A 9,213-nucleotide genomic window follows, 5' to 3' on the forward strand; every position below is an offset into this window, starting at 1 on the left:
AGCTGATTGTAAAGCGCATGCTGGATGCTGGAAAAGTCTCGCTGTCAGAGTGTTAATTAATATAGTTCGTATGCAAGTGTGTGTAGTGATATAACAACTGGACACCAAAATGGAGACAGATAGATGGACACTAACTGAAAAAAGCCGCCTGTACCGTCGCAAGTCAGCACCCAGCATTATGCTAGCACTAATGATCTTTCTGAAACCATCTGAAGATGAACCTGAAAAGGTTCGAAAACCAGTTCATGGAATAAAACATAATTATTCAAAATAGTGACTGGTTGCAGTTTTGTATAGCTTATCTACATTCAATATACTGTCACAGTTCTAAAATATCTGTAATGGATAAGCATAATTAGTAACTGATTTTTAACAGTTCGTTGTGTCTCTGGTGCCAACTGCTGCTCAAATTGCTGCTGCAGACACAATCCAGTGCACCACAGTCATACACCAAGCAAGATAGTATTCTCTCTCAGTAGTGCCACAGAGCCTCAATCCTCTCGTGAGTGTATTTTCTTGTGACCATCGCTGTCAGCAATCGTGTACAGTGGCTACATTCCTGCCAAGTCTTTCTACAATACCGTGGAAGGAAAATCCAGCGTCTCATAGTCCTATTACATGGCCTCATTCAAATTTACTGAGCTGTTGATAATGGTGTTTCTGTTGTCTAAAAGGCATCCTTGTCCTACATCAATTCATTGCATCCAGTCTCAAAGATAACAAACACTCACAATAGTTAAAGTACATATTTAAAGCAAACTTGATTGGCTTTCATCTGACAAACATTTGCCTCATATGCTAAGGCTCCTAGGTAGGGAATATTTGACATGGAAAAAATTGCAACTGCTAAAATGTAAGTATTGTCTGCACAGTACCTCAATTTAATTTCTTTCTGTCTGACAGGTAGGGGTATCTTCACTCTTGGTGTCTCTTTATCCCAGTTGTAAAATTTACCGCACGATACTCTTTATACAAAATTTCTTTTACCTACATGTTTATTGATGTACAAAAGCACATCTCTGCCAGCGTAAAACCTTGGGTACCGATATTCCCATGTTCAGTTCCTTTTCTCGGGATCATTTAGATCTGCTATGATGTACTTAAAATTATTCCAAGCTAACACACAAAGCTCATTTTATTATTAAAAATTCCACAAGGTATACAAAGCAAGGGCTGAAATTGTCCCTTCATCCTTTGAAGAATTGATGGATTTTATAATGACAAACCCGCTAGGGTATTTCAGATAATTGTTTTCTTTCCTCTGATGTCACTCATTTAATAAAACATTTATATTTTAATATATATCCAGGTGATTTAACTTTTGACATTAGTGGAACATTGTTCATAAATACAATCTAATTTTCATGTCTGTTACTCATGTTATTTGCCTAGCACCATTTATCTGTTTAGACCTGATGAAACAATATTGTTTTATTGATTATGTATCTGCACTAGAAATTAATCAATTTCTTACTAGATGGCAATGTTATCTCTGCTCGTTATGCTAGTGTTAGCACATAATACTTCAGACTGTTGCACTGCACATGAGCAGTATTTCCTGTTATCTTCCCCCAAAAAGCGTGACATGCCTGTCATGCTGAGCATGTGTATGGTGTGCGAAAATTACATCCCTCTGTCCAAGTTATATTGTGACACAAGTGTTGCTCTCCTTGGCTTGTGATTGAAACATATGGGAAAGAGAAGGATTTCACCAATAGAAACTTATGAATATGGACAGAGGGAACAATAGAACTGGTGCTCCTGGCAGAGAAGGAAGAAAGGAAAGTAAAAATAGATTGGTTAAGATGGAAGAAAGAAAGAAGATAGCCCCAAAAGACAGAATCCCTTACCTATAAATTTCTTATGTGTTATCTCTACTGGTGATAATCCAGTGGTCATATGGAGGGGGGATTCTGGTATCATTTGTGCCCATGCGGTATTGGTCAGAGCAACATGTTCTACATCATCAGCCAATCTCTTTCATAACTCTCACACAGATTGGATTATAGATATATTTTGATGTGGTTACATGTCATACCTCTTCCCATGCTAAAAACTCTAAAACTGTGACTGGTAAGCTGAGGCCCATTGTCAGTTAAGTCTCTCAGGTTTTCCTGTATCTTTAAAATAGTTGTTTAGACAATCAACTACTGTGGTTGTATTAGTTTACTTTACTTGGAAGGATAAAGCTTTACATATTTCAACCAACACTCCACAAGCACAAAAAATAAGTCACACTCCCTCTATTCTTACATAGTTGTCAAAGAAGAAGAAGAAGGTTGGCTGCCATAAGGTCATGTAACCCTTCGGATACTGCTTGTAATTTATACCACTATTGTTTTCTTTAACCTTCTGATGTATGGGACAACTCCATAATAGTTTAATTATTTTTTGACTAAGGTTCTTAAAATAATAAAATTTATTTGTATGTTTTATGCATTTGCGTATTCCAAAAGTCTGTAACAGTTGTGTATGAACCGTATTAATCCATCCTCAGCACAATGAGTTATGCATAATTTCCAAGATGGAGTGTGTACATGTGGTTCCTAAAACGAACCATCATTTATTATTCTCCATGAATGTTGTTCTGATGGCACCAGGTAACCTTGTTTACGCTGTTGATATTTATCACTGAAGCAGTCATCTTTTATTCCTTGCTTGAGCTTAAGAGTCAAATTGTGTACCTTGTTATTGGTTTAGCTAATACCTAAGGAATTAATTGTATCACCTCAGGGCCATTAGTACATTCCACATTGTTCATATCCAATGGTAGTCTGGATAATGCAACGGGAACATAGTTCTCCAACACTTTTATGTAGTTAATCTGTAGTGGAAATTGCTATAAAAATAAAACTTATCTCATCAAGTGATCATGCAGTAGTCTGCTCTCCATGAGAAAGGCTAATACTTGATGGTCAGTATATTTACTTATATAACTATGAGGGTCGTACAATAAGTAATGCCCTAATTTTTTTTTCTCAGAAAATATTTATTGTTAAGAGTCAGAATTAGGTGACAATATACGTCAACATGTCGTGTCCATATCTTGTTTTTCTTTGAAGTCTCCATCACGTTCTATGGCTGTATCCCAACGTTGTGGAAGAGCATGTATTCCCTGCTGGTAAAAGCTCTTGTTCTGTAGGTGTAGCCATGTTTTCACTGCATGACTGTCACTCTCGTCATCTTCAAAGTATGTTCCCCATAGAGAATCTTTAAGCGGCCCAAAGAGACGGAAGTCTGATGATGCCAGGTCTGGACTGTGTGGTGGATGAGGCAATGATGTCCAACCCAAATTAGTGATGTGTTCCCAGAGTCTCAATCATTGCAGACACACTTCCAATGCTGACTGACAACTGTAGAGCCAGTTGTTGAGTTGTGATGTACCGGCCGGCATGAATAATGTTATCCGCATGATCCAACATGTGTGGAACAGCAACTGTGACAGGTCGTCCTGAGCATGGCTGATCATGGGTCTCCGTTTCTGCATCTCCTGAGGCTGTAACTTTTTTCCCTTTAGCCCAACTGTACTCCTGTCAAGGATCGCCATGCACTGCCTACAAACATTTATGTTCACCATGGTTTCTTTTTCTGCACACAAGAATTCCATAACAGTACACTGCTTGTAATGTGAGTTGTATGTAGACGCCATTTTGATGCTTTACTAAGATTATGCCATCTGCCAGAACAGTTCAAAACTTCACTGGCACACAGAACAAACATCAAGTGTGAAGCATCAACAAGGACATTTGCCTATGTATAGTAATGGCTTCTTTTTTTTTTTAAAAAAAAAAAAAAAAAGAAATGAGGGGCTTTACTTATTGAATGGCCCTCATATAAAAACCTCAAATCAAAGTTTGAAATTTATTTGTACTTCAGAGTAGGTGGCAAGTAAAGCCTTCTCTGTGGGCCACTTGTAGGGGGCTTTCCTGGGATCCATAAGTCTTCAGCCCCTGGCTTGGTTTAGATACATTGATGACCTCTTCACCATATGAACTTGTGGTGAGGCTGACCTTTTAAAATTACTGGAATCTCTAAATACATTCTCCCAATTAAATTTCACACTGTCCTATTCCGAATCCCATGCCACTTACCTTGTTGACCTCGTCCTCACTTCAATGCTTTCGTGTAGAATAGACTGACATTTTTTATTGTGTACCAGTTTATGTAAGTAAAATGTACTCTTGCACCGTATTGTGTCATATATCTATTATACCATACCTATGCCATGCAGAACAACAGAGGTAGCTCCCAGGGACAAGCAGGTTTCAAGAAACATTGTAGAACCTTAGTTTAAACTGTTCAAAAGCAGGTTTTTGAAAGGACCAAAAATAATATTTGATGGGATTTATTGTGGCAAGAGAGAAGGATTTGAAGTGTTACAGATATTGGAAATGGCGAAAAAGATGCAAGGGGGGGGGAGGGGGAGGGGGAGGGGGAGTGGAGATAGGAAAAAAGGAACACAAACATGAAAAATCGAAAAAATAGAAAAATTTAACAAAAATCATGAGAACAAACAAGGGTTAACAAGAGGTAATGAGTGGGTGATAATTTCTCAAGAGAAAAGTGGACTATATTTTAGGAATCAATTACAATTGCAACTAGAAATGTCTGTGGAGAAGACGTGAAAGCACACAAAAGCTTAAAAACAGGGCAGAGACAGGAAGTCATTGAAGAAAATGGAATACACTGTGTTTGAGAAATAAAAAAAATTGTAGGAAATGGCACTAATGAGTCAATGAGTGAGGTTTGGCAAAAAACAAATGCACAAAAAGTGAAAGCACTGCATAGAAACAGTGTGTAAAGATGAAAAGAAAAGAAAGGTGGTATCAAATTTACAAAGAAATTGGTGAAAGACAATCAACAGAAGATGCTGCAGTGTATACCTATATGCGAATTAATAAATAAGAATGGATCCGCCTAAGTGCACAAAAATCAGTATTAGAAAAGTATAGGGGCAAGATGTTGGTTAAGAAAAGGTCATACAGATAAATAAATGAGCAAACTAGCATAAAGAGTTTAAAATAGACAACAACTTGGCCGAGATAGACAATGATGAAGACTGACAAGGGGGTTGTATAAGGAATGGAGGCCACAAGAGCTGATACATTAATGAAAATAATGGATTTTTTTAAAAATGTAATGCAATTAGACACTGACAGATAAAAAAAACCTTCTCACCAAGCAGTGGCAGGTGAAAACAGATCTAAAAGTTATGGAAATGTGCAAGCTTTCAGAGCTAGCAGTTCCTTCTTCTAGCTGAAGGGTTGAAGGCAAAGGAAGAAGGATGAAGGAAAAGGTCTTGCAAGGTTTAGGAAATACGAAGGGTTACTAGATGGGATGTGAAGGAAAGACTGACTGACTGAAGGCTGCACCAGACAAGATTTGAAAATCTAAATGTGGAACACAATGTAATAAGCAAGACAGAGATTACAGACAAAACATCATGCAGGATGTAATAAGAATTAAAAGCGTAGTGAATTCTATGTGGTAGAAGGTGGGGAGAAATGGACAGGTTAGAGATAAAAAAAATTTCTAGTATGAGGATTTCACTCTGCAGCGGAATGTGTGCTGATATGAAACTTCCTGGCAGATTAAAACTGTGTGCTGGACTGAGACTCGAACTTGGGACCTTTGCCTTTCACGGACAAGTGCTATACCAGCTGAGCTATCCAAGCATGACTCACATCCCATTCCTCCCAGCTTTACTTCTGCCAGTACCTCATCTCCTACCTTCCAAACTTTACAGAAGCTCTTCTGCGAACCTTGCAGAACTAGTACTCCTGAAAGAAAGGATATTGCAGAGACATGGTTTAGCCACAGCCTGAGGGATGTTTCCAGAATGAAGATTTCACTCTGCAGCAGAGTGTGTGCTGATATGAAACTTCCTGGCAGATTAAAACTGTGTGCTGGACTGAGACCCAAACTCAGGACCTTTGCCTTTTGCAGGCAAGTGCTCTACCAACTGAGCTACCCAAGCACGACTCATGCCCCGTCCTCACAGCTTTACTTCTGCCAGGAGAGCTTCTGTAAAGTTCGGAAGGTAGGAGACAAGGTACTGGCAGAAGTAAAGCTGTGAGTACAGGTCGTTAGTCGTGCTTGGGTAGCTCAGTTGGTAGAGCACTTGCCCGCGAAAGGCAAAGGTCCCGAGTTCGAGTCTTGGTCTGGCACACAGTTTTAATCTGCCAGGAAGTTTCAAAAAAATTTCTATTTTCTTTCTAATTTTTTATATCACATAGTACAATTTTCTCATGAGAAATTCTCAAGCTCTCATTACCACTTGTTCACCCTTGTCTTTTCTCGTGATATGAATTTGCATTTTTCTACAGTTTTTGAATTTTATGATCTTTTTCCTTGTTTGTCTTCCTGGTTTGTCTCCCTTCTTCGTCTCACTTTTTCCCCTCCTCTGCTTCTTTTTTGCCACTCCCACCATCTCTAAAATTCCAAAGCCTTCTCTCTTGCCATAATGAAACCCATCACATATTACTTCATCCTGTTCAAAAACATCGTTTAGCACTCTCTGAACTAAGGTCACACAATCTCTTTCTTGAAACCTGCTTATCGCTGAGTGTTACCTCCAAAGGGTGAACAATGAAAGTCCCCTTTTCTGAATGTAATCCCACTCTTCACCAACCCCTTTCTATAGTTTCATATACGGCAATCTCTTGCACTTACACAGCTAATCTGTTGTGTAAATACCTTATTAGTCAATTTCCACTCCACCAGACTTCTCTGCTTCTACAAAATCCTGCTGTTTCCACCCCCTCATGTTTCCTTGGATGGTATCATCCGCAGAGTCAACTTCAAACCACAACAATATACCACACTACACCTCAAAAAGCTATGCCACCTTCTCCTATACTACAACAGTGTTGTTTCCATTTCTAGACCTCTCCAGCTCCCTAAACAGCCATACTATTTACCATCACAATCTGCTACAAACCGAGCTCGGCCAATATTCTTACATCCTACAGTCTTCACCACTGCCTCCCAGAGCAATGGTAATTCATGATCACGATAAGCAGCACAACAGTATAGTGTTCTCAACTTCTCATCTAAAGCTCTCTCCATCCTGAATTATATGTGTTATCCAAGGATCTCACCTGCAGTCCTAAACCTGGATTAATCATGGTGCTTTGGTTAAGGAACTACTTTCCTTCACACGTAATGCCAGCTGGAACTGTCATTTTGCAACCCATTACAAAACCCTTTCCAACAGCAAACTTGACATTGAACCCTGCCTTGAACAGTTCCAACTGTGGTCCCAACTTGATCTACCACCAATACCTTAAAATAATCCCTTGCAAGCCTTCCAAGAATTCCTATCATCCAACATTGCTTCACAATCCTTACTCAGGTCCCTACATGACCTCAACCTGTCATCTGCAGAACTCCAGGCTCTTCATTCCATAAAAGCTGATGGGTACATTACCATCCTCCCTGCAGACAAGGATGTACCATGGGAGTTTCTAACCCTTTTACCAACACATCTTTCTTCAACTCCAATTTAATTATTTTTTCTATTTTTTATGTGTTTGTTTATCTGACAATATTTGGTGGTCAATGAATTCATCACTACAATAAATGAATACATATGAAAACTAAACAATAATTAAATAATATTTGTATAATACTTGGAGCAATCCATTTAGGGTCATGAAATAGCTTAAGATTATTCCTAGTTTGGTAAACTCACATTGACAAACTGGCTCCTATAGTAGAAAGATTTGTCCAATAAAAAAATAGTGTGGTTTAATTTCAGAAAGAGACTTATTAAGCTCTGTGAGAACTGAGCTGTGAATTATAATATCAGCAAACTTAGCACATGTCTACATTCATAACAGATTTTCAATTCATAGTGTAAGCTAATCCTGTGACTGGTGTTATGTCTGTGGAATTTCAGAGGGAACAGGTATTTTGTGACAAAGTGTATGAGAAAAAATGTGTTGGAAGCCGAGGTATATGTTCCCAAACCCAATGAGAGAGTGGAGCCCAGACTGCTGCAAGGGACCTGGACGTCATACAAGGGACCTATATTACACATTTAGTAAACATAATGCCAAATGGAAGAATGGCAAGATAAATTTACAGAAGTTGTAGTGTCTCAATTAAACAATATTTAAAAAACTGCACTACAGGAGAAAATAAATTATGTCTCTGGTCTAGCAGTGTATGTTGCAGTACCAGAGACACAGTGCAGGTAATTTCAGAATCTCTCTCATCACATATACTTTCTCTTGCTGACTGCAGTCTCATACAGGGACATGAAAAGTATCACAATATTGTGCAACTTTCACCTAAAAGACATGATCAATTGTTACATGTGATAGGCCATCCTTCTCTGTACGGAGATTAGAAACAATAAAAACTCTTATATCCTGGTGAGCTTTAAAAAAAAGGACTGATCTTATTACCCAAAGAACTGAGCTTATTACCCAAAGAACTGACCTTACTATTTTATTATCCTTGACATTTATTACAAATTATTTATTGAGATTTATGTCATAGAGAAGTATTCGTTTATCAGTTTCAGTGAAGCCAATAAAAGAGTGAATGAATAAAGAAAGACACTCACTCTGTCTTCAGGCCACGAGTGGCCTACCGGGACCATCCAACCACCGTGTCATCCTCAGTGAAGGATGCGGATAGGAGGGGCGAGGGGTCAGCACACCGCTCTCCCCGTCATTATGATGGTATTCTTGACCGAAGCTGCTACTATTCGGTCGAGTAGCTCCTCAATTGGCATCACGAGGCTGAGTGCACCCCGAAACAAGAAAGAACCCAATTCTAATATGTGACCTCCTTTTAAGCATATTGTAAGCATAACTAACAGACTTTCAGTAACTTTTCTTTCAATGACAGTTGTGATTTATATTGTTTTTCAATTTGTAAAAGAGAAAATGTCACAATTTCAGAGCATTATGTATTCAGGCCATAGTTTATATAGAAAGTGTTGTCAATATTAGAAAGTTTCAGTTTATGACAAGAACAATACAATCGTCTCTGTTGGACAGCAGTGCTCCTTCATTTTCTATTAATTTTCCTTCCATATCACTGAGCTTGTTGTTGTACCCTGGAACAAACAAAAGAACAAAAGAGCCTCTCTTTTGTGCTGTGTGAATTTCTTTATTGCTTTCTATGAGATACTGTTGTCCAGTTGGCTATGAGGTAAATCACGCATCGGAAAGAATAGTCTGTGATTCATGATGACGCAAA

The 9,213-nt window shown here is 38.5% G+C and overlaps 1 long non-coding RNA gene across 1 annotated transcript; it reads left to right on the top strand.

The window, feature by feature from the left end:
- The first annotated feature begins 7,573 nt into the window (after positions 1 to 7,573).
- On the top strand, positions 7,574 to 9,010 carry LOC124613904. The gene is made up of 2 exons (XR_006979650.1): positions 7,574 to 8,197; positions 8,525 to 9,010. It is a non-coding gene; the product is annotated as an uncharacterized LOC124613904 (long non-coding RNA).
- Positions 9,011 to 9,213: the final 203 nt, after the last annotated feature.

The sequence above is a fragment of the Schistocerca americana genome, chromosome 4 (assembly GCF_021461395.2).
Source record: "Schistocerca americana isolate TAMUIC-IGC-003095 chromosome 4, iqSchAmer2.1, whole genome shotgun sequence".
Lineage (NCBI taxonomy): Eukaryota > Metazoa > Arthropoda > Insecta > Orthoptera > Acrididae > Schistocerca > Schistocerca americana.